General features: G+C 41.2%; 1 protein-coding gene across 2 annotated transcripts in view; it reads right to left on the reverse strand.

Annotated features, from left to right (window-relative positions):
• Window positions 1–25,475, reverse strand: part of EFNA5 (ephrin A5) — a 253,094-nt gene that overhangs the window by 153,653 nt on the left and 73,966 nt on the right. The gene's annotated exons all lie outside the window — the stretch shown is intronic.

A 25,475-nucleotide genomic window follows, 5' to 3' on the forward strand; every position in this document is an offset into this window, starting at 1 on the left:
ACATTGATCTATGCTTACGAAAATGTTCAAAATAAATTGTTATCACAAACAGTTTGGGTAATGGTAAATATCACTTAAAGCCTAACATTTGTAGTTTTCTAATTAACATACTGAGTTAAATTCTGTTCTTTGCATTTTTCTAGAGAAGGTTGCACATAAAAAGCTCTAGAAGCAGTCTCTGTTTGCTGTGCCCTTCTCTGAAAGGATATTTTAAATATACATCTTCACTCTTTAAACTTCAGCCAAAAGGAAGAATGTACTAATTATGAGGAAGGGAGAAGATGATAATATAGGTTGCAAGAGCCATCTTTCATCCCAACCTCAGCGGTGGTGTTGCATTTATTTTGACTGATCAATTTGACCGCCTGTAGCACATCTGTTCAGCAGATGAAAAACAACCACTGCCCATTCTGAATTCATAAATAAAATAATGTGCAAGCTGACAAACAACTGTGAAGGAAAATGTATGTGCCTTTCATAACCAAGACAAATCACTCTTTCTCAATGAATGCTTCTAGCAGAAGTTCACTAATTTGGTATTCATTTGCAAAGCATATGCACTGTGTCCAAAGCAGTACATTAAGAAAGATTGTAGCCATTCCATTTATACAGTCCAGAATTACCTAAGATTGTGGAGGCACTTTTTAATGTTTACATGGAGAACAGCTTACTGGGAGCTCTTAGGACTTATTGACGGCTCTTTATTCAAAAAAAAAATTAAGATTTTAAATCTGAGCTATGGAATTAATTTTACCAAAAGACCTGGCTGGCAATTCAAATTACAAGGCTGCATTTACCAATTATAGCTCAACTCAAACAGATAACACAATTCTCCAAAAAGCAGCATGCTTGAATTTTTAAGGATCATAGTAGGTGACAAGAAAGGATTTCCAAAACATCCAACATTTGGATATTTTCCCACTTAAATAAAAACTGCTTCCACAATTTTCTACAAAAACAATATTTACATTACAGCAACTCACAAGAGATAATCGCTTCTACTTCATGGTGTATACTCTTATTTCCAACCACCACTTGGATACATGAGTATCTACAGAAAGTCTGCATGCTTTTTCCACACAAAATTGCTATCCAAATAGAATGCCCAATGTACTGCTACCAGAATCTGTTTCATTTATGAAACTTCAGGACAACTCCTATATTCATCCTGTTCCCTATTCCATTATAAGCACAGAGTCCCACCACTATCACAGAAAACCAAAGTGGACTTCTACATCCACTTTATACTTTGTATGAAAGCTGAGTGACTCCAGAAAGGTTTTGGAAGTGAACCATGATACAGCATTGAAGACAGTGAAGGACTCAAAGAGTCATACACATCAACAACCAATCAGAAGGGTCAAAGACTATTTAAGTCTCCTCCATCAATCAGCTGTTGACAGTATATTAAAATCTAAAATCATCAAACTGGTAAAAAGATGTGAAGATAAATGTGCTATTGATATCTGCAAGATCTGCTAATATTTCTATTTTTAAAATGTTATTTTTAAAGTATCATATTCATTTCATTCTATAAAAATATAATATAAGTCAAATGATCTTTTAGGTCAAATAAGTTAGATCACAACATTGTAGACACTGCAATTGTCAGAATTCTTTGTCAAGAGTCTAGACTCAGTTGTTCCATATACCATGGTTCCATTGTCTGCTTCTTCCTCCCAAGCAGTAGCCTCTATCTGTCTGTCTGTCTGTCTGTCTGTCTGTCTGTCTGCCTGCCTGCCTGCCTGCCTGCCTGCCTGTCTGTCTGTCCCATCCCCTAAGGGCTCTGAGCGGTGTACAAATCGGTAAACACAGTTACATTTAAAGGTATCACAGGTAATATCTAGGTCTCACAGGTAATTTTAGACATTCTCAATATTTTCTGTTTTAACTAGAGTTGAGCAATACCCACAATATTTGTTAAAATTCGGACTAAGGCTTATTCAGGGATAAAAGTATCTGTATGCGCAAATAAGCCCAAATACCATATTTGGTATGCCCGGATATATTCAAATACCCGAATATATTCAGGTCAGTCTGGGGTTGTTTTTTTTTTGTATTTTTGCTGTTCTTTCATGTTTTGGCCTTCAGGGGACGTGTTTTTAAAGTTAGCAACACCAACATTTCAGGGTATCATCTGGAGATGCTCCTGATGATACCACCTGAGATTGGTGAAGTATCTCAGGTGGTATCATCAGGTGGCACTCAAAGGGTGTGCCCCAATGCCCATTGTTTCCAATGGAAGATAACAGGAGATGCGGGCTACCCCTATCAGGGTCTACGACCCTCTGATCCAAACTTCACCAAACCTGGAATTTTGGTGCCACTGGCTTTAAAAACGTGCCCCTGACAGGCACCCCAAGAAATTTCCCCAGATTCTGTGTTCTGAAGTGCCTTGGCTCCATTGCAACCAATGGGGAATTTCTGGGTGTGTAAGCAGGCTGCACATTTTTCGAGGTAGAGGCACAAAATTTTCAGGGTATCTTCAGGAAACTCTCCTGATGACACCACCCAGGTTTGGTGACCTTTGCTTCTGGGGGATCAATTTTATGGGCCCCCAAAAGGTAGGGCCAATGTCCCACTGCTCCCTGAAGCAAAGTTCACCAAATCTGGGTGGTGTCATCAGGAGAGTCTCCTGAAGATACCCTGAAAGTTTTGTGCCTCTACCTTGAAAAATATGCACCCCACAGACACCCCCAGAAATTTCCCATTGGCTACAATGGATTCACTTCAGAGCACAGAATCTGCCAGGCTCTTCAGCAAGTTCTATGGTGGGAAATTTTTTTTCTCCACCATAGACTTCAGTGGGGCTTGCTGTTATAACTAGCTGGCTCAGTGCTAGAAATTTTCTGGGGGGCTCTGGTGTGGGTTTTGTTCTGGGTATGGGCACAAAATTTCCCACAGGGCTAATGATGAGTCTCCTGAAAGGAACCCGCCAATTTTGCTGATGTTTGCATGGCTGGGCATTCATTCTGTGGGCATCAGATTCACCAATTGGATGCCCACAGCATTTGCCCCTCCCATGAAAACTTCAGCAAAGTTGGCTGGTTCCTTTCAGGAGAATCACCAGCAGCCCTGTGGGAAATCTAGTGCCCCCACCCAGAACAAGACTCCCAACATGAGCACCCCTCCCCATTGAAATCTGTACCCCGGCGCCAGCTGGGCATAGCAAGCCTCACCCCATCCCACCCTCCCACTGCTTCAAATGGAGGGGGAAAGTGGCATTTTTCCTTCCAGAAGAACACAGTTGGCACACACTTTCCCTTCCTTAATGCCCCCCAATCTTGTCTAAACTAAAGTGGGAAGAACCACAGACCTGCCCAGGCCACAGCAAGTCCTACAGGAAAAAAACTGTGGCTCACCTCCAGTGGCAACAGAGAACCCAAAGGAAATACCAAGGCAAGGCTACTTCACCTGAGCCTTGAAGAAACACACAACAACCCCATCCCCACCTTCTCTAAACTAAAATTGGGGAGACCCACAGACCTGCCCAGGCCACAGCAAGACCTACAGGAAAACAAACCACTTCTTCAAAAAAAAGGGTACTTTGGGAAAAAAGCTAAGACAAACTTAACAGCAGAACCAAAGCAAGTTAGCAAGTAGTAACCTAGCCACAAAGCAAAGCGAGAAGAACAGGCCCGGGGTAGGAGATTGGGAGACACCTATACAGAAGTTTCACAAATACAAACACTAGAACAAGGTAAAATCACAAAATCACAGTGTTTCCCTAGTAAGACAGTCCTGTGTGGGCTAGGCTTAAGGCCTACCCTCCTCCTCACATGAGCACCAAAAAAAACCACAATAGTGAAACAATTGAACAAAAAAGCAAGTTAAACTCCAAGAGCCCTGGCCTTTTGGAGCCTTAACCCCACCCCAGTCCCCTCAGCCCAATTCCAAAGAGCAACAGGAAAACTATACACTTTCAATTGTTAGCAAAAGCAAATTGTTTTAAAAAGTACAATCAAACTGTTCGGCGTCTTCTTTTTCCTCTCCAGGAAGGTCTGCTCTGCAGGGCTGGTATGTTCCACAAAGGTAGGCTCTCAATAACTAGTCATGAGATAGAGGCAGAACAAGTTCAAGTTCTTCTTGAACAATGGGTCTACCTCTTTCGAGTCTCTGGCACAGTATGGGCTGGGTGGAACCAACACCCCTGCAATTCATATGTTTGGGCCTGGCAGGCAAGCATGCTACCAACATCCCAGGGAATAAAAACCTTCCCTGATTGGCCAAGGAGCAGTGTTGAGCAGTTACGCTCACACTTCATTTGGCCAGTTTAAACTTTTCTCCTCCTGCTGTGTTCTCTGTCCTCCTGGCAACAAATTTTAAAAAACCACAATGGACTGAGACCTGAAGTCAGATCAGTAGAACAAGCAGAGTTGGAGATTCCCCCACCCCTCTCCTGTAAGGAGGAGTTTAGGGAGAGGGAGATCAAGGTGGTTTAAAGCTCCTTTCCCTTCTTCCCACATTTTTCCTGAAGCACACCAGAGAGCTCCCAACACAGACCTCCTATCACAACAAAGAGCCCCCCCCGACATAGACAGCAATGCAAAGTAGGTATGGGGGGGGGGTCTTGGATTTTTCTTTTTTTAGCTTTTTAAGCCACTAGCAGGAGTGGGATCTCCGGATTTTTTTTCTTTTTTTTTTACTTTTACAAGCCGCATGAGGTGGCTGTGGGAGGGGATTTGCCGTTTCTTTCTTTTTTTTAACTGGGGAGAGGGATTCATGTTTTTTTTAAAGTTTTACAAGCTGCATGTGCTGAAGCCCGAATATGTACAAGCCGATCCGAATACCTTGTATTCGGATCGGCTCATATTCAGGCAGGACGTATTTGGGTTATCTGAATCACCAAGACTAGTTTTAACTCCATATTTCTACCCTTCCACCAGGTGTTCCTTCAAATTCCTGCTTCTTCTTTCCAACCTTGTCAGAATTTCTAGCACTGTACTCTCCTTGATATGTCTGCTCATCTTAAACTCTGAAATGTCTTTAAAGTTGATGCTCTGATTTACCCTATGGTCTTACATTTTTACTGTGGTCCATGCTCTTTTCATTATTCTATCACTTGTACCGTCAGCAGCATTTGATAGGGTCAATCACAGTAACTTGGAGAACGGTCTACAATCAATATTTGGGACATCTCTGTTGGTTTTGCTCTTGGTTTTGCTCGGAGAGGGAGAAAACTGGCTGGAACCTGATGCGAGGTTCTATCCCCCAAGGCTCTTTAACCTTTCTGTTAAACCTTTGATTAAAATAATCTAGAGCTTTGGAGTACATTGCCATCAATATGCTGATAATACTCTATTTATCTAAGCACTCGCAAGCAACTGTGAAGGATCTTGGTCAATGTCTTGAGATTGAGGTTAAGTGGCTGAGGATGAACAAACTTGAATTTAATCCAGACAAGATAATGATGGCTGAAAAGGCTGAGTATTTGGCTGGTACGAATTACCAGTCTTAAATGATAAGTGATAAGTGCTCTTAAGTAGATCATGTTTAGCTTTGGTATGCTCTTGTACTCAGTCCTGTCAATGAATTAAAAGGATAGTAATATTGCTAGTCTGGAGAACACTCCTTCTCTCAGCCCACTTGGAGGCAGGTAATGCAAACCATCTCCGAACATCTCTTGCCTTGAAACCCTACTCAGAGTTGCTGTAAGTCAGCTGTGACTTGATGGTACTTTCTATCATCAATATTGCTAGGAGTGCCTACTTTCATTTTCATCTAGTTCACAAGCTGACCCATTACTTAGACTCTGCTGATATAGCCATATGGATCCATATTGATCTATATACCACCCCAATTGAATATAGCAATGTGCAATATATGCCTTTGAAGATATATTGAAAGTTTCAATTGATACACAATATGGCAACAACACTCCTGGGATCAGACACTCAGAATATATAACTTCTCCTGGAGGCAGAGGCCATCTTGTGTGGATATTTCCAACCCCATACTTAGGGAGGCAAGAATAACTTTTACATCACTTCCTGTCCTTTTGCTAGATTCCTTTTGCCTCAGTATTGTTTCTGCCTCACTAGGGAGAGTACGGACTCAGTATAGACTCCTTAGCTTGGCTCCGAAGACGGAGATCCTCTGGCTAGACCGCAGGGGTGAGGTTAGGGATTTCCAGCCGCCGGTGTGGGAGGGGGTCTCATTGGCGCCGACCCCCTCTGTTCGCAGTTTGGGGGTCCACCTGGATTCGTCTCTCTCAATGGAGACCCAGGTGGCCCATACAACCCAGACTGCATTTTTCCATCTTCGCCAGGCCCGGCGGTTGGCTCCCTTCCTCTCCCAGGCGGATCTGGCCACTGTGATCCATGCAACGGTCACCTCCAGGCTGGACTATTGTAACTCGCTGTACGCCGGCCTTCCCTTGCGTTTGATTCGGAAGTTAAAACTGGTCCAACATGCGGCAGCATGCCTGCTCACAGGAGGCGCCTTCAGAGAACACATCCAGCCTGTGTTGCGACAGCTGCATTGGCTCCCTGTCGAATTCTGAATCATCTTCAAGGTGTGGGATCTGACCTTTAAGGCTTTGCGGCCTGGGACCCTCGTACCTTCGGGACCGCATCACCCCATACGTCCCAACTCGGCCTCTGCGGCTCTGCAGAGGCCAACTACTGGTGGCCCCCGGCCCCTCTATGATGCGGCTGGCCTCCACGCGGGCCAGGACCTTTACGGCACTGGCCCCGGCCTGGTGGAACACCCTTCCTCCAGCTGTCCGGGCCCTGCGGGACCTGGGTGAGTTCCGCAGGGCCTGTAAGACTGTGTTGTTCCACCGGGCCTTTGGAGTGTCCAGCTGCTGACATGGTGCCCCCTTACTGCCCTGCCCTTAGGGCAGTTACATCAGGGTCCCCTCATATTGAGGGGTCCTGCCATCCCCCCCCCATGGGGGTAGGTTTTAAATTGGGGTCGGACGCCTTTTATTATGTATTATGGTTTTTTGCTGTTTTATGAGTTTTAAGCTATTTTATGGGATGGAGCCTATGTGTTTATATTTGTACGACCGCTCCTGTTGATGTTTTAGTGAATGTTGTTCACCGCCCGGAGCCCTTCGGGGATCGGGCGGTATACAAATTAAATAAATAATAATAATAATAATAATAATAATAGTATGACTCTGCCTCTGGTTGTTTCTAATCTGTCTGTCCTGGTTATTTCTGTCATAGTGTGTGTTTTGTGTGTTTTATCTTAGTTCAGTGTTTTTTTAAAAAAAACCTCATTTGTTTACTGCCTTTATTATTCAAACTGGCCTCCCAGTCATTTTCCCCTTAGAGAGGATTTTCTAAGGCGATTGCCGAGGCAACGAGAGCAGTGACGGCTCAGTGCACCACCCCAGGGATCGGTTGGCCCTGATCAAGACATCATCCAAGTAGGGATGAATTTGTATCCTTCCTCTGAGGGCAACTATAGGAGCCAGAAGGATAATTGAGGAGACTCTCAGGGCAGCTGATACCCAAAGGGAAGAGCTCTGAACTGGTAATGATATTCTGCCATGAAGCGAAGGAATTGCCAGTGGGATGGGAGAATGGGGATGTGTAGATATGCCTCCTGTAGGTCCAAGGAAGTAATAAAGTATCCCGATTATACAGCTTCTGATACAGATTGTAGAGTTTCCATCCAAAACCAACACATTCTGATTTGCTTGTTTAAGTATTTTAGATCCAGTCCCCTTTTCTTTTGGGAACACTGAAAAAGATGGAACAAATTCTCAAACCCTATTCTGATGTGAGTTCAGGATCTATGTCTTGGATCTCTAGTAGGTGTTGCACAGCAGCCCACATTCTTAGAAGCTTCCCTCTGTGCTTGGCAACTGGGAACTGTAGAAAGATAGGGGTAGGTAGGATTGAGAACTCTACCGTATCCTTGGGACACAGATTCCAGGATCCAGGCATCTGAATGGTCATGTTTCCAGGCTTGATGGAATAGGAAAAACCTGCTCCCCAATGAAATGCTGGCATAGTCAGGATTTTAATGCATTGTTGTATTTGTCTTTGCAACTCTTGTTGAAGTGTCTGTAGGATTTATTACTGTTGGGTCATCTACGAAAGAATGATTGGAATTATTTCAGTTCGAGCCCCTGTTGTCCTTGAAAAATCTGTTTAGGGTTTGCTAGGATTGGAAAATGAACCCACTGTTTCGTTTCCTGTTTTTGCGACCCACTGATCTTAGCATGGCCTTTTTATGTTTGGTCTTTACCAGGATTCTTTCTAACAATGTACCGAACGTGTTTCCCTTAAAGAGGTTTGCGGCAACAAACACTTTGGAGTGGAGTTCCACTGCCAGTGCTCGCAGCCATAGATATCTGCATGCCATGACTGTATAGGCCATTACTCTTGAGAAGAAACTGTCAGTCCAACGTTGAATCTGCTGCAAAAAATGAGGCTTGTAGGATGTGGTGAGATGTCTGTTCAATTTTTTTAGAAGCTGTAGAAGTTTCATGGCCCAAACAATGGCCACCCTGGAAACCATGGAGGCAGCTGCAGAGGCTTTAATTGTGCCATTTCCAGAGCACAGGAAAAGAAGAAGGGGGGAGGTGTAAGGTTGCTCCTATGCTGCAAGGGGGGGGGGGGACAACACACACACAAAGAATGCAAGAAAGCCATGTAGAAGCATTTAAAGAAAGACCAGAAGAGGCTGAGAAAGAAAAGGAGACTTAAGTAAGAAAAGAACAGAAGAAAAAAGGAGGCTAAAGAAGCAAAATCCAAAGTCATTCTCCCAGCCAACTCTGAAGTCTGTTCTCCCTTACCAAGGCAGGAAAGAAAACTGGAGCAGGTGAGTCCCGGTCAGGACATAGGAAGAGGAATTTGCCTCACTCGGCCAAAAGCTGGGAATCACCCATTCAAGATGTCCTCCTGTCCTTCAAGGGCAACACTGAAGTATTTTATCAGTGTGCTCAGTAACTTTTCCATATATTTGTGTTTTTACATTTCAGATCTTAAGAGAAAACAAGAATATTTCCCATTTTTTTCTAGGCTTTTAAAGCTACAACACTAAGCTTATTTTATTGTAGTGATTACAATATTGGATGAGGACCTGAGAGATTTAGATTTGAATCCCCATTCTGATATGGAAGATTGCCTGGTGACCTTGGGTTAGTCACTTTTTCATCCTAGCCTATATCATAGGGATGCCATTGTGAAGATAAATATAAGAAAGAAGAATGATATTGTGATTCACTTTAGGCCCTGTTGGAGATAACACCATGTATACACACATACATACACATTGTTATCCATTTCTTTACAGTGTGTAAAGTATACAAGCTGTGATTATCAAGAAGTAAAAATAGAGAGTAACACTGTCAGAAAGACAAGCAGAACAAAAAGGGTTAGGGATTTCACCTTGGAACTCCCTTAGGTCATCAGGCTAAGAACCAAGAGCACTGATTCTTTGTCCATCCACTAATCATTATTTAGCACTCCATTTTGTTTCTCCAGACATCTACTTTACAATGCTTCTGTGGACATATATATACACACACACATGGAAAGAGAGCTCAAATAATGAAAAAATAACTCTGGATCATTTCAGGCAGAACTAAAAATAGAATTCAACTTTCTAATATGACAAAAACAAAGCTCATCCACTCAACCATATAACCTTTCAAAGCAATTATGCAAAATCTTTTCATCTGGCTATGCTTCCTGCTGTAACAATAGATTTGATAGCATTTTTCATGCTATGGAGAGTGCTTAAAGCTGAGCTATTAGCACCCACTTCTATCTGCTTTCCTAGTACCCACTGCCATACTACTACACTAGGGACAGGAAGGAGAGTGCAAGTGGAACAAAAGATTAGAGCACACTCCCTCACCTTAGCTAGGAATAAGCCTATCAAACCACTATCTTTTCTATGACATGTCAGGACTAAACTACCCCAATCATGTAACAAAACAGATTCAATGGATGTTTTTGAAGAACTTTTTAAAAATAACCTGTATGTTCAACAAATTAGGCTGATCTTTTCAAGACAAATTTAACATAAGGACTAATTTTAATACCTCTATTTGGACAAGGACTGCTATACATAAGATCTAACCAGTACCCTTAACTTGAGAGAATGTCAGAAATCCTTTTATTTTCTGATATGAAACAAAATATGGCTTTCTATAGCTCAAATCCAATCCTCCCCACATTTGACTGTGCTAGACACACATGTGAAAGAATTTTCTTAGATTACTTAGTTTTAAATTTTCTGTAAGTTTAAAAAGTAGTTATGATTTTTGGCAAATTGCAATGTTTAAAATTTTCCTTTAAGCACTTCCATGCACTAATTTAAGTACTTAAAGAAACAGTTTGGGATTTTCTGAACTTTTTTTAAAATTAAAAGGTGCAGATACCTACAAAATTTGGTACGCATGATCATTTTATGATACAAAACAACTATTCAAATATTTCTGGACATGATTTGAAACAGAACCACTTTATATCTTTTAGCAACTATCCACACAGGATGTTGAGAAAGGCTATGCCATGCCAGGAATTCCACCTATGGCTTTCACCACTCTTAAGCAGCTTGAAGTGAGGGGAGAATCCCTACACCAGTGGCACACCCCTCTGTTCTCTGCAAATGAAGTTAATCTTTCAGCATAACTGCAATATTTTTCTTCAAATTGCAATAAGGCTTTTAACCTCTTTATACAAATCGTACACTATTTTGTTTAAGCAAACTGAATTGTTAAGAAAGCTGCTGATATATTTTATTTAATTAATTTGCTACTAAAATGAAACCTAAAATGACACTAAACAATTTAAAGTTAGATGAACTATGAAACAGATTAAAGGCAATAATAAGAACTGCCTAATCTGGTCACTTTTAAAGAAAAATTGACAACTTCAAGCAATACTAACAGATGCTAAATTTTTATTATAGTTGCCACCTCTTGCATTGTCTTTGGAAGGAAGTAGCATCACTTGGAAGTCATTCAGAGTCCAGCATTATTTGTTTATGTCAACTATAAACTATCAATTAGACTAAACATATTCGGAACGGTCAGACATCCAAAGTGTTGAATGAAATCATATGTTACTCAAGCTAGTGTGCTGACATGCTGTTTAACCATGGTACAAACGTGTTGCATACTCTTAATGAATGATTATGGATAAATCATGACAATTAATCTATGATAGAGATTTTGCATACAAAACCTGGACAAGGTTCTTAAGTCAGATAAACACAGACCACAAGGATAAGAACATCACATGGGGTGTTAATAAGAGTATTTAAACAAATTCTTCAAGTTTGTTCTTCATGATGAAATAGGGACAGAATTCTGTTTTTTCAGATACAATTTATTTTAAAAGTCTACTTCCAATATAATGCCAGGAATAGGTTCCATGCATGTCTTTCTATTAACACATGATTAAACTGCCTCTAGCAGGTTCTCTAGGTAGATGGGTAAAACCATTAAAAATGTTCAGTAAGTATTTGCAAATACAAAATATTTGCAGATGGCAGAAAACACCTGTTTTAATTCTGATGTCCTCTGAACCCATGTATTATGATGAATTATGAAATATAATTTCAAGGAGACCTTAGTAGATACTTAACGTATTGTTAGAAATCCGGCAGGACAGCTCAGGTGGCAGCAGTGGATAGCAGCCCTTCCCAGCAGCTCTGACTAGTTTGCTAGCTTTGCCCATATTTAGACAGAGGGGATGTGGCATTTTGGCCCCTCACCCCCTCACTGCCCAGCCCTCGGCCAAACTCCCCCCTGCCACTGAACTCTCCATGCTGCCACTGCACCATTGTCCCTGCAAAAAAAAAAAATCCAACAAACCTTTTCCTCTTCTCAGTAGCACCTGCCACAACCCACTGGGTTAGGTGTTAAGTGGGTTAAGACCATAAGAACATAAGAACATAAGAACAAGCCAGCTGGATCAGACCAAAGTCCTTTTGCCTCTGCAAAAGCCATGCTGACTCTTTCTCAGCAGGTCTTGCTTTTCTACATGTTTTATAATTTTATCTTTAATGATAGATTCTACTAATTTACCAGGAACAGATGTCAAACTGACTGATTGGTGTGACATTGGCCATCTTCCAGTCTTCAGAGATGGAGCCTGATTTCAGGGATAAGTTGCAAATTAAAGTGAGAAGATCAGCAATTTCATGCTTGAGCTCTTTAAGAACTCTTGGGTGAATGCAATCTGGGCCAGGGGATTTGGTAACATTTAGTTTATCAATGGCTGCCAGAACTTCTTCCTTGTCTACCACTATCTTCGCTAGTTCCTCGGATTCGCCTCCTAAGAAGCTTGGTTCAGGTGCAGGAATGTTCCTCACCTCCTCTTGGGTGAAGACAGATGCAAAGAATTCATTCAGCTTCTCTGCAATCTCCCTGCCATCTTTTAGCACACCCTTTGTTCCTTTGTCATCTAACGGGCCTACCGCTTCTCTTGCTGGCTTCCTGCTTTTGATGTACTTGAAGAACTGTTTGTTGCTGGTCTTGATGTTCATAGCCATGCGTTCCTCATAATCCTTTTGCCTCCCTTACAGCTAACTTGCTTCTCTTTTGCCACCATTTATGTTCCCTCTCATATTCTTCATCAGCCAAACTGGATTTCCATTTTTCTAAAAGACATTTTCTTTTTTTTTCTGATAATTTCCTCAACCTCTCTTGTTAACCATGGTGGCTTTCTTTTGGACTGGGTGCTGCCTTTTCTAACCTGTGGAACACATTCCAGCTGAGCTTTTATTACTGTGTTTTTAAATAACCTCCAAGCATCCTGGATAGTTTTGACTCTCTTGATTTTCCCTTTCAGCTTCCTCAAGCACTATCCCCCTCATCTTTGAGAAATTTCCCTTTCTGAAGGCGAATGTAACTACATTAGTAGCTGCCACTTGTTCGCATGCTGAGATACTGAATCTGACAGCATTGTGGTCGCTGTTCCCTATCGGCTCAACAACACTGACTTCCTGCACCAGGTCCTGGGTCCCACATAGAATTAGATCTAGGATCACCTCTCCCCTGGTTGGTTCCACAAACCATCTGCTCCTAAGCCACAGTCATTTAGCATATCCAGGAATGCTCTCTCCTTACTATGACCTGAACATGCATTTTTCCAGTTTATATGGGGATAGTTAAAATCACCCATTACCACTACATTTTTGTTTTTGTTGGCCTCTCTAATTTCTTTTTCCATCTCAGAATCCTCTTGTGCACTTTGGTCAGGGGGACGATAATATATTCGTAATATTAAACTGTCCTTCACACCTGGTATTGATATCCACAGTGATTCTGTAGGGGAACCAGCTCCCCTTGCATTGTCTATTTTATGTGATACTATGCTCTCTTTGATGTAAAGGGCAACTCCACCCCCAATGCGTCTGTCCTATCCTGCCTATAGAGCCTGTAGCCTGGTATAACCGCATCCCACTGGTTCTCCTCATTCCACCCTGTCTCTGTCATGCCCACTCTATCCAAGTCCCCCTTCAACACTCTGTACTCTACCTCCCCATTTTAGGTCGAATGCTTCTACTATTAGCATAGAGACACCTGTATACCCTGTCTCTGTCCTTAACCTGGGATTTATGTGCTTTACCCTCAAGTCTTTTTGCAGACACTATCCCTTGTCACATGCACATTGCTATGTTCCTCGCTTGTATGTGGTTGATTTAGAAAAACCTCCCTCTCTGTCTGTATCCCCATAGATACTGTATTCAACCGAAGTCACCTCAGCTCCTGTCGGCTTTCCCCAGTGATCAGTTTAAAAGCTGTTCTGCCACCTTTTTTAATGTTGAGCCAGCAGCCTGGTTCCTCTTTGGTTAAGATGAAGCCCGTCCCGTTTGTACAGGCCTACCTTGTCCCAAAAGGTTCCCCAGTTCCTGACAAATCTGAAACCCTCTGCCTTACACCACCTTCTCATCCACGCATTGAGACCCTGTATCTCCGCTTGCCCTAGCTTCTGCGCCCTGTGCGTGGAACGGGTAGCATTTCTGAGAATGCCACCTTGGAGGTCCTGGACTTCAACCTGTTTCCTAGCAGCCTAAATTTAGCTTCCAGAACCTCCCGGCTACATTTCCCAATGTCGTTGGTGCCAATGTGGACCACAACTGCTCACTCCACCCCAGCACTGTCTAAAAGCCTATCTAGATGAAGCGTGACATCCGCAACCTTCGCACCAGGCAGGCAAGTCACCATGCGGTCATCACGCCTCTCACAAACCCAACTCTCTACATTTCTAATGATCGAATCACCCACTACAAGGAGCCCCCCCTCCCGAGGGGTACCCGCAGTGCGCGAGGATAGCTGGTCACCAGTTCAGGAAGGGATCCCATCTAAGGGAGCTTCCCCCCCACCTCAGACTGGCACCCTCCATCCCCAAGGCCTTCATTCTCCATGACATCTGAAGAGATGTCACCTTGGGAGTGGGACCCAGCTGTTAGGTCCCTGAAAGCCTCGTCTGTCACCCTCTCTGCCTCTTTCCGCTTCTCCAGGTCTGCCACCTTGGCTTCAAGAGAACGCACACGTTCCTTGAGTGCCAGGAGCTCATTGCAGCGAGGGCACACCCACGACTTCTGTCCTAGTGGCAGATAATCATACATGTGACACTCAGAGCAAAACACTGGAAAGCCCCCATCCCCCTGCTGGCTTTCTGCCTTCATATCTGATTTGTTTAGATATTTAGATATTAAGCTTTTAGTCACTGCCCCCCTGGAGCTATCTGCACGTACTATCTGTCAAATATGTCCTTATAATTTTTTTAAAAAAAATTAAATTAAAATTGCGCGTGCCGCCAGGCGCGCGCCGCTGGTTCCAGAGACTGAATTAAAGCCCCACCTCTCAGGACAAAAGCCCCACCTCTGAGGACAAAGAGGAACAAGAGATGAACTCTGTTAACCCCTGTTAAGCCCCACCTTCCAGATTCAGCAGCCTTACAAGGAGAAAAAGAGATAACCCCTGTTAAAATAACACTGTTTTAAAAGCTGTGGCTTTGAGAAAAGCCCTCCAAAATGAACACCAGCAGGTCACTCTGCTCTTCCTGGCCAAGTCTCTTCTGCTGCTACTCCTCTCTGCTGGTTCCAGAATCTGAATCTGACAGCATTGTGGTCGATGTTCCCTATCGGCTCAACAACACTGACCAGAGAAGGAGCAACCAGCACTGCTTGGAAGAGGCTGCTTGTTGCCAGTCAGCACTGTTTGCAAGAGGAAAAGGTTTGTTAGGAATTTTTTTGTGTGGGGGCAGCAGCAACAGAGGGCAGGGGCAAGCCCTCAGCGCCATTTTGTGGCAGTACACCACTTCCAGAGTGTGGAGTTGGTCAGAATGCAGCAGCTAGACTGCTGACAGACAACCAGGCCAAGCACATATAAAGCAGATTTGAAAGATCTGCACTGGCTTCCCATTTGCTACCAGACCAAATTCAAGGTCTTGACAATGAATAAATAAAAAGAAGGACATGGGTTACCACAGCTATGGTGGAGGCCATTTGTCCCAGCAATCTTCAAATGGCTACTGCAGTCTAAAATCAATTGTGGTTGAATTTTCAGACTATAGTACCTATGGCCATCGCTCTACAATGGAATCCAGTCTGACCCCAATTAAATAAGCTGGACTGGAATGGAGACAAGGAAGATTTTTCAAACTTGATCTTGAGGCCAGCTGCTGCAGGGTGTTGACCACTAGCAGTCAATCATCCAAGTACAGGAATACCTTACAGCCTCTAGCCTTGCGGCCAGGAAGTAGAGCACAGCAGCCATGCATTTAGTGAATGTTCTGGGCATTTTGGCCAGCCCAAATGGGAGAACTGTATACTATGTTTGATAGGGACAGCATCTGAAACTTGCTTGTTTGGAATGCAGGGCAGACATGTTTTAAATAAAACAATCACATTTAAAAGAAAAACTATACATCTATTTTTGATGAATTCTTAATATGACACAAATATTCATTTTTTTGCCCTGACGATATATTAATCCAAGTTTCAGGAGCTAACAAGTCAAATATGTAAGCCACAGGAGCTAACTGTTCTACATACATTTGTATGAGTAATGATCTGCTAACTGCCCTTCAATTTGTTCTAGCCTAATTCCAACTCCCTCTAGGATTGTTCTTGAATCTCTCTTGTAAGGGAGTGTGTGTGTATCCACATCTCTCACAGGTGTGTGTGTGTGTGTGTGTGTGTGTGTGTGTACACACATATATATATACATATGTGTGTGTGTGTATATATATACACACACACATAAGAGAGAGAGAGAGAGATCCAAGTTATGAAAATGATAGGGAAATAACGTGAGTCAGCCATTTGTTTAACATGGCTAACCCCAACTGTTTACGCTTTTACAAGCTGTCAAAGCTCTATCTTTATATTAGATCGTCTTAAGTCCAAATAGAGAAGGGTCACATCTCTAAGAAATTGCACACCCCTTGCTTTGTGGTTTGCTCCTGTGATGTTGGTTTCAACATGACCTTTGACATGACTTGGCCTTGAGGTTGTAAAGCAAAGCTGTTCCAGCAGATTTTGATGCCAGCAACAGTGGATCAGCATAGTTAAAAGAAAATGCACACTGGAAAAAATTGAGGCAACTCAGGAAGCTCAACACAGTGTTTTTATTTTCTCTTTTCTTAGGATATGTGTAATGCAAGAATAAGACTAAAATAGGATATATCAAAAACTTTTTTTAAAAAAGCAGGATGACAGCAACTTTAATCAGGATTAGTTAAACAGAAAAGAAAAAGCCCTCGATGATACACAGAAAAGAAAATATTTTCATACGCCACTCAAATCCTCACATCCTTGAGTTTAGCAGCACTTGCACAGACCCCTCTCCTCAAATGAATCTACAGAAGCAGAGGTGACATTGCTCCCCCAAAGATATGTGGAAAAGATGTGAGGTTAGCATACAACTGCTACTGCACCTCATCACGTGCTCCACAATTACAGCTGAATGGGAGGGATTCTAACCAAGTACATATGCCTACCATACTCTTCTCTTCACAGCATGGAACATCTGTGCACAACCCAACTGTTTCCATGTATGAATGAACTTTTGCTTGTGCATTTCTATTCATTTTAATTGCTGTATTTTAGCTGCGACTTGTTCGATTTTAGTACTCTGTATTCTTTTACTAATTTACTTTTATGGTCTTTGAAATTTTGAACTTCTCAGAGAAGAGGTCTGGTCACATAATTATATTTTATTAGTAGATGAGAATGGTTAAAGATATTCTTGTGGACCATTTGACAGTTCTGATGAAATTCATTTCACTTCTTTTGTTTAAGCACTTTTACCCACACTTCTCTTCAATGGGAACCCAAAAAGCTTATGAAGTAGAATTTAAATGAACAAGTGGAACCAAACATAAAAATATTCCAAATTTTGAGCAGGTTGTGGATCTACTAGTACAACTAACTTCAATACTTCAGGTTGAACAGGACAAGCTAAAGAAGGGGAGTATTTGGACTTACAGGCCATGGCCAAGCTAAATTCCTGCAAATGTATAAGAAACAAGACTTAGTTTAGATGTTAGTCAGGTGCTGCAAGCAAGATGTTCCTACTTTGTTGTTCTTTTTCCTTCAACTAAAATTATTTGGCCTACCTGGTTAGTAGCTTTCAATAAGGGAGAACAGTGCAAAAATCTTACTAGCAGCACCTGATTTTAAAAAAGAAGGAAGGAAATAAGGAAATTTATAAATTATAGAAGAAACAAGAAGCCATAACACACATTTTCTGACTAATTCACCATTCTACTAAATTCTACTAAACAGTTTTCCTGCATACTTATGAACCAAAACTTAAAAAAATACCAAGAGAAAACCAATTCAGTCTTTCTTGAGCTTTACACATACCATAATCCTGCTTATTTCAAAGCTTTAGTTAAAATTAATTAAGTGAAAATATGCAAAAGACAGATGAAAAAAAGATGCTAAACTCGTTACTACAAAGACCCTATGGATGATTTTTAGAAACTCCCAAGCACAAATGGATAGTGAGAAGTTAATTGTAAGTGACACTGTATAATTTCTATTGAAGAGAATCTTAAGGCGTGTAAAAAGAAAGGTTACCCAAAGTGTAATAAAACATTGCACTGGAATGCCTTTTTCTTACACACAGAAGGAAGCTGCTATTGTTTTACGGCTGCCTAGGCAGCTGGCATTACACTTTGACCTCCAACCCTGACTCAGCAAGGAGCTCATTTATGACCTTAGTGAAATCAATCAATTAAATGAGATCATTCAAGAGAAAAGCTCACAGATTGTTTGTCTTCTACCCACAGCCCCCTCCCATTCCCAGACACGGTGGCATGCAGGTCCAATCAAATTGCACAATTCCCTTGCCTGCCTGAACCCATCATTTTTCATGTAGTTTTGATGGGCTCTTTCCCCCTTCAATTCAAAGCTGCTTTCCCAGACACACAAGTGGGTGTGAGCTTCCATTCTTGCCTTAGATGTGATTAATTTGCAGTATTCAAATGCCTAGTTCAATTCAGACAATGGAAATAGACTCATTTTGACTCCATCTACAAGCAATTGAAGCCAAAGTTATTCAGATCTGAAGGGAGAGAAAAAATTCTAAACTATTTCTAGTTAAAGAATAAACAAACAGTAAATAAAACCGAAGATCTAATGCTTTTAATGTTAATTAGTATTGAAAAAATACAGAGACTGGAGGGAAACCAAACTGCAATTCTTACTTCACTATATAGCAGAAATCCTTGCCACACAAAAAAAACTGCAAGGGGAAAGTCTTCTGTTGGAATCCTAACCAAAACTACATCCATTTACTTCAATGGACTCAGAAAGATGTCATTTTGCTTAAGATAACACTGAGTCATGTAGGTTAACAAACTGGTTACAGACCCTTTCAAACAACTTCCCACAGAACAGGAATATTTTTTATCTTTGAAATTGGTCCAAAGTAGGAAAAAAATATCGGTAATTATCCTCAAAAATCCATATAACTGACCTGGAAATAATGATATATCACATGCCTTAAATGTTTTACAAACAAGATCAAGTTATTTGTTTTGCCATTAAACTCCAGGTAAAAGTCACTGAAAAAAGCATTGAACAGAGCATTGGTTAGTGAGCACTGGTTAGAGAGATCTGGTTCAAATTTTCACTCTGCCATGAATATTACTGGCTGTTTTTGGGCCAATCATCATTTCGCAGCCTAACCCATCAGATAAGGTTGTTGCGAATTTAAAATAGAAAAGGAAATCCATGGATACCACCCTGAGCTCCTTGAAAGAAAGCAGCGATAAAATATACCGTATATACTCGTATATAAGTCAAACCGCATATAAGTTGAGGCACCTAATTTTACCACAAAAAACTGGGAAAACATACTGACTCACGTATAAGTCGAGGGTGGGAAATGCAGCAGCTACTGGTAAATTTCAAAAATAAAAATAGATACCAATAAAATTACATTAATTGAGGCATCAGTAGGTTAAATGCTTTTGAATATTTATTTCAAAGAGAAACAGTAAACTAGCTCTGTAAGTGGAAAAGAGGGTCAACAAAACAATATGGTATCAACAATAACTTTAAAAGTACAAAAACCTTAGTTTTTTGTAAGGAAAGGTTTTAAACAATGGATCTTACAATAAAAACTGGAATGAACATGCCTGTTCACTGTGACTCAAAACTACTCTGCTTTTTAAAAGAATAGTTCATTATTTTTAGTGTACATATTTTTAAAATTGCACATGGCAGGTGTCATTTTAGACGGAACATTCACACAACCTGTCAGGGGAGGAATGTTTATGTTAGCAGTACCAACATTTCAGAGTATCTTTAGGACACCCTCCTGATGATACCACCCAGGTTTGGTGAAGTTTGGTTCAGGGGGTCCGAAGTTATGGACCCTCAAAAGGGTAGCCCCATCTACTATTAGCTTCCATTGGAAACAATGGGGGATGAGAGCATCCACTTTGGGGATCCATAACTTTGGACCCCCTGAATCAAACATCACCAAACCTGGCTGGTATCAGCAAGAGATTATCCTGATGATACCACCCATGTTTAGTGAAGTTTGGTTCAAGGGGTCCAAAGTTATGGACCCTCAAAATGTAGCCCCATCTACTATTAGCTCCCATTGGAAACAATGGGGGATGGGGCACCCCTTTTGGGGGTCCATAACTTTGATCCCCCTGAACCAAACTTTACCAAACTTGGCTGATATCATCAGGAGTATCACCTGATGATACCCTGAAATTTGGGTGCCGCTAGATTAAAAACTGTGTCCCCTGGTGGCCGACAAAGTAAAAACCTAACATATTTTTTAAAATACAGTTGACTTGTGTAGAAGTCAAGGGGCGCTTTTTCAGCACAAAAATGTGCTGAAAAACTCAACTTATACACGAGTATATACGGTAGTACAGTGATGTAGTATTTTAATGCAGCAGGGACACAGTCTGATTGCTCACCAAAGCAGGTCTCAAAATACTATTTGATTTATTATAAGCTCATACAACAAACTGAATTATAATTTAAACAACTGCAATAACTTTAAAAACTACACAAAAATGTGTAAAAAAATTCACATGGAACAAAGCGACCACTTTTGCCACATAAATGTTCATAGCATTTCCTACTTACAATTACTCTTACAGTCACTGAATATTCACATAAAGTAATATTCACTGAAACATCTCCAGTACATAGACATTGACTATGAATATCTGACAGCCTAATGTAATTTTATAATTAATTCATTCATTTTGACAGACAATGGCCAGATACTGGTTGTTGTGGGTATTCCGGGCTGTGTGGCCGTGGTCTGGTAGAACTTGTTGCTAATGTTTCGCCTGCATCTGTGGCTGGCATCTTCAGAGGTGTATCACAGAGGGAAGTCTATTACACACTGTGTCCAGTTTCTTGAAAATTCTTGAAAGATTCTTGAAAAGTCCTCTACTACATAAGTGCTTAAATTAGATTCTATCCCTGATGAAAAAGAAACTTCTGGCTGTACCCTAAATTAACACAGCTTTCTTGCTTTTCTAAAAAGTTTGTTCAATAATGAACAGATTTCTCTCACACCCTGGCAAGTCACCTTCTTTCCACTGTGGAAGTTGAAATTTTACAGCGTATGTTGCTAATTTATTAAAATATTTGAATCAAAGCCATAGTAACATTTTTTAAAAAAAATTACCAAGAGGCAATATAATTTACATAAACACATAATTAAGCCACACTGGAATTAGAATACATTACAGAATTTAATACTTTAAATTCCATTCACATCACTGGGACTTAGGAATGCCAATATTTTGCTGGACCATACTTAGAACACTGACATTGTTTGAAAGCTAATGTTAACATAATTCCAACACAAAAATTAACCCTGTAGGCAGTGTTGGGATTCAAATGATTTAACAACCGGTTCTGGTGGTGGGATTTAAATAATTTAACAACTGTTTGTTTACAAGCACCATTTTAACAACCGGTTCTGCCAAAGTGGTGCGAACCTGCTGAATCCCACCACTGCCTGTAGGTGTTACAGAAAAAAAAAATGTAGAACTGATACAGAACTGCAATATTAATTGAATGTTAATTTGTCAATGGAACAGGATTTTCCCACTTCTTCCTTTCCAACTCAGCTCCTGAATTCACTGAGGTCCAAACATAAGAACATAAGAACAAGCCAGCTGGATCAGAGCAGAGTCCATCTAGTCCAGCTTTCTGCTACTCGCAGTGGCCCACCAGGTGCCTTTGGGAGCTCATGCAGGATGTGAAAGCAATGGCTTTCTGCGGCTGTTGCTCCCGAGCACCTGGTCTGTTAAGGCATTTGCAATCTCAGATCAAAGAGGATCAAGATTGGTAGCCATAAATCGACTTCTCCTCCATAAATCTGTCCAAGCCCCTTTTAAACAACATGATGCATGTAGTTTTAACTCACTCCAGACTGTTCAGACCCCGCACACTTTTACCACAGACATACAGCAGTTGTGAGGAACATCATTTTTAAATCCCATCCCACCATGCTATGGTAGGGAGCAATTTGCTTAACTTTGGAGCTGCACACAAAGTATTCCAACCACATGAAGCTCAAAAGTTATGTACCACGGTCCCTTCAGCTTGGGAAAACAACATGGGGCACACTTCTAACTGCACACAATGGTGTCAAATCCAGTGGGGAAAAAGACATTCCCTGTAGTTGTTGCATGACAGCAGGGAAAACAAGTTGGGTCCAGGGAGCCCGGTCCCAACTCATTAATGTACTGTAGAGTTAGTCTCTAAAAAGCCACTCTTGGGGTTACCTCCTTCTGGCAGGGAAAGTACTCAAATAGTCCTTGGGATCTACATAATGTTTCTAATTTTTTTCTGCTAATTTTTAAAACAAAATTCATAGTTCGCCTTTAGCACTCGCAAGGGTCACCAAAGTGAATGACACATTAAAACATACATAACAAAATCACATCTTAAAACCATCGCCATCTGAGGGAGGGAAAATTGCTGCATATGACAAAACACCTGTTAATTTGAAGAAAACACATAGACACTTTATTGTGTAAAATAAAATTGGCCATAGCCATCCGTTTTATTGGCATGACAGAATAAAGAACATAAGGAACAGCATGGGGGTCAGATCCAGGTGCTGGGCAGCCATGAAGGCTGTCCCCCAGCACCCGCTTTTCCTCAAACTCACCTGTTTGAGGAAAGAATAGACCATAACCAATCTAAGGGCAGCAATGAGGGGAAATTCAAGAAGGGCGGTGGGCCATTGCCTAAAGATTCCTCCATTTGCTTCAGTTCAGTTTAACCTTTAATGGCATAAAAGACTACAGATTATTTACATTTAGACATTTTAAATATTGGTATTTAAAATGTTTTCCAAAAACTTAGCCACTGTCAAGGTAATCGATGGACTACAGTCACTCAGCAAAAAACGAGTGGTCTGGAATTTAGAATAATGAAGCCTTGGAAGCAGCAAAGGATAAATTAAAATCATACGCAGGCTGCTATGAAGGGGAAATTCCAGGAGAATATGGGATATGATTTCAGGAGATCCACAACCGCAACAGCATAATCTCTGTTGTTTGGGGATCTGAAGGTATCTCCCAGAGGTTACCGCTGATGGGAAGCTGTGGGGCGCGAGCCAGCTCCACTCACGCCTGGGCATCCTGACCCCTGGCTTGCTCCACCCCAAACCTTGTAAGGAGGTTCCAAAGTGAGTTAGCAAGCAGCTTACCGCAGCCAAGGATCAGTCCCCCATGCACAAACCGCCTGACGAATATGACAGACAAGCAAACAAATGAAGAGCATAGTGCATAATACAAAACCGTGAAAAAACAGGGAGTGGCGGGCAGGAACGTTCACCAGGCGGCAGGGCAAAGAGGGCCTGGTTGTGCCCGGCCCTGCCTTTTAAGGTAAAGGGGAGGCACATGGCTGACGTGAGTCACAGCCACTACTTTAAAACTGACCAAAGAGAACAATGCATCATTTAAACAATTAATACTGGAACAAAAAACATAAAAAGACATTAAAACATTAGTCAGGAAGGAAGGATCACTGGGGGAACGTTAAATTTAAAAAAAAGTACTGGTGGAAGATGACAACAGGGGAGGACAGACAAATTGCCCTGCAGAAAGAGTCCCAGAGTTTCAATGCCATGAAGTCCTTCTCCTAGGAGGCTACCACCTAATTTCAGAAGGCAGGAGCACGTGAAACAGGGTCTCTGAACATGATTGTATTAGTTAGGATGATTCATAAATTAGTCGGCAGTCCTTCAGGTCTGTGCGTTCCAAATCATATAGAGCTTCAAAGGATAACAACCAGTACCTTCAATGGTGCCTGCAAAACAACTCCAAGCCAGTGTAAACAGACCAAGACTAAAGAGATATGGTTCCTATGGCCTACTCCAGACAACTTCCTAGCAGGAGCATTCTGCATCAACTGGAAATTTGCAAATACTGCTCAAAGGCAGCCCTATGTAAAGTACATTGTAGTAATCTAATCCAGATGTAACCAGGGCATGCACCACAGTGGCCAGATCTTTTTCCTCCTGGGAAAGGTCATTGCTGGCTAGCCAGTCAAAGCTAGTAAAAGTCACTCCTGGCCTCAGCTGGCATTTGTTTATCCAGGAGTAGCGCTAGGTATAAGAGCACCCCAAGGCTACTGATAAGAATGTAGCACATTTTTTGTCACAGCAAGGCAACACATAAAACTGTAGCTATGAGGAATACCTAAATTCCAACATGTAATTTTAACTAACCAGCAAGATCTGTAGTATAAATAAAACAAAATTATTTGCCATAATCAGCCTGTAAATGGAGGATTTTCTAATTACTACTAATTAATTCAGTACCCTCAAGTCACAAAATATATAGAGAAACATACTTTGAGTTGGCCTTGAGGTTTTCCCATAGCTGTTGAATATAATTAGTCTTGATTAATATTCTACACTGCCGAAGAATGATAATAATGGGCCAAAATTATCTACACAGATAATGCCACAGACAACTTTCATATCTTGATCAGAGCTTTTGTTCAAGCCATGCTGTTTAAATGGGATCAGAAAAAAAAATTTACACCTCATTTACAGTGAAAAATGTACTTGTTTGTGAGTAATTATAAGTAATCCTTTGCCTGTGTCCAAAGATATTCAAAACATTATGTATTCCTGCATGGCAGAGGACTTCGACTTGATAGCCCTTGTGGTCTCTTCCAACTCTATAATTCTATGATTAATTTAGGAACAATATTTACCATAATGGTGTGCATCAATGAAAGTAGAAAAGAGTATGTAAATATGGGAGGAACACAACGCGTTAGCTCTAAAACAATAGTTTTGTCAAAATCAGCAAAATTCACTACTTTTGTCATTTTAAAAAATGGCAAGCCAAAGATTTTACCTGCCAGTTTATATATATTATATATGCATAAAGAATATTCATGTTTATTAGTTCAGAATCAAAGGTCTTTGCAAAGCAGTGGTTATCTCAAGAACATATAAGAAACTCAGCAGGAATGACTACGCTCAGAATTGGCTAAAATTTCCAGTTGAGCAATTACGAAAGAGCAGTTTATAAACAGATGCATAAGGAGTGTTATGTGATTGCCATACTGAAAAGGAACAGAGAAAGCAGAACAGCTCTTATTACAGGCTGTTTCTATGTAAGGGTAAGTTGACTTGCACATGAAATTTCATCAAAAGTTTCACAACCTGCAGAGTTGCTTCTGTTTACATCAGCAAGACTGGGAACTTCTCCAGCATCCAGGACGCAATAATCCAATACAGGGGCAGAGTGCATTGGCACTCACTGGGTCAGGTATTCAAGCCACAACTCATGCTGATAAGCCACACTGTGATTACAAGCTGTAATCACATAACCAGTGAACTTTTACTGTGCAGATCCCTTGCTGTCTTGGAAGAAACAAACAATTCCTACATCCACATGGGGGGGGGGGGAGGAGAAGAAGAGCACAGGGCACCATGTCTAATAAATGAAAGGAAAGTAACCTTTGTTGGTTTTTGCGAAAAATTAAAAAAATTGAGGAATTATTCAGTACCTAAAGAAATAGCA

This window comes from Sphaerodactylus townsendi, linkage group LG07 (genome assembly GCF_021028975.2).
Source record: "Sphaerodactylus townsendi isolate TG3544 linkage group LG07, MPM_Stown_v2.3, whole genome shotgun sequence".
NCBI lineage: Eukaryota > Metazoa > Chordata > Lepidosauria > Squamata > Sphaerodactylidae > Sphaerodactylus > Sphaerodactylus townsendi.